We start from the raw sequence: 1,180 nt of genomic DNA, 5'->3' as shown, positions 1-1,180 counted from the left end.
ATGGGCTAAGTGTTTGTGGAAGTCTAATTGAATTGTTGTGAAGGCGAAGTGTTCATTCATTCATTGTGCTTGTTTGTTTTGCATTGTGCATGCATGGTCGTCGCTCATTGAGACCAAATCTTGTCCCTCTAGATTTTCATCAATGGAAGACCATAATGGAGAGCATGTAGAGGACCTTGGTCACATAGACCAACAAAGCATCCTCCATCCGAATGTGCATCATTAGAACATGCTAGTACCATTAGGCATGCCTAGGCCATTTATTCACCAACCACAACAACAAGGCCAAGTTCCATTTGGAATGCCAAGGCCAATGTATGCTCCACAACCTCCCATTATTCAAGGAAATCAAAATCAAGGTGTCCATGTTGCACCTCAAGTTGTTAATCCTCTACTTGCTTTAAGAGATCACTATGTGCCTAATGAATACAATGCACCCACATGCATTCAATTACCTCTATTTAGAGCACATCATTATGAAATTAAGCTACAAACCATTCAAATGCTTCCTAACTATCATGGACTTCCTAGTGAAGAACCTTATAAGCATTTGGATGAGTTCCTTGAAGTTTGTTCCACCGTTCGATATACGGACATGCCGGAAGAAGTATTAAGACTCAAACTTTTTCCATTTACCCTAAAGGATAAGGCAAAGTATTGGTTTAACAACCTTAGGCCTTTTTCATTTACTTCTTGGGCAGAAATACAACAAGAATTCTTGAAGAAGTACTACCCGGTTTCTAAGACCAATGCCATAAGAACGTCCATTAGAGAATTTACACATGGGGATGGAGAAACATTCCATGAGGCATGGGAACGCTTTAATGAATTGCTTAGGAAGTGTCCACATCATGACATGCCTAAATGGCAATTAGTTCAATATTTCTTTAAGAGCTTATCGGACAATTATAAGGGCATAGTTGATGCTTCCATGGGTGGCTCATACATTGATAGGTATGAGGATGACGTGTGGCATCTTTATGAGAGCATGAGTGAGAACTCTTTGCATAGAACATTATCATCCAAGAATGGTAGGAATTCTCAAGCTAGGAAGGGTGTTGGCTTACATCAAGTTGACCATTCAAATGAGATAGCTGCCGAGATGAAGTCTTTATCTCAAAGGTTTGATCAATTTTTGATTAACCAAAACTCGGCGAACCAAGTCTCTTCCTTTCCTAAC

General features: G+C 39.8%; 1 pseudogene; it reads right to left on the bottom strand.

Annotated features, from left to right (window-relative positions):
- Positions 1-760: 760 nt before the first annotated feature.
- Positions 761-858, bottom strand: LOC132287287 (small nucleolar RNA R71; annotated as a pseudogene).
- Between the last annotated feature and the right edge of the window lie 322 nt (positions 859-1,180).

The sequence above is a fragment of the Cornus florida genome, unplaced genomic scaffold, assembly GCF_030987335.1.
Source record: "Cornus florida cultivar Cherokee Brave unplaced genomic scaffold, ASM3098733v1 CherokeeBrave_3.0.0_Hap2_Chr11, whole genome shotgun sequence".
Taxonomy (NCBI): Eukaryota; Viridiplantae; Streptophyta; class Magnoliopsida; order Cornales; family Cornaceae; genus Cornus; species Cornus florida.
The sequence above is the reverse complement of the archived record's forward strand: the minus strand, read 5'-3'. Positions and strand labels throughout refer to the sequence as shown.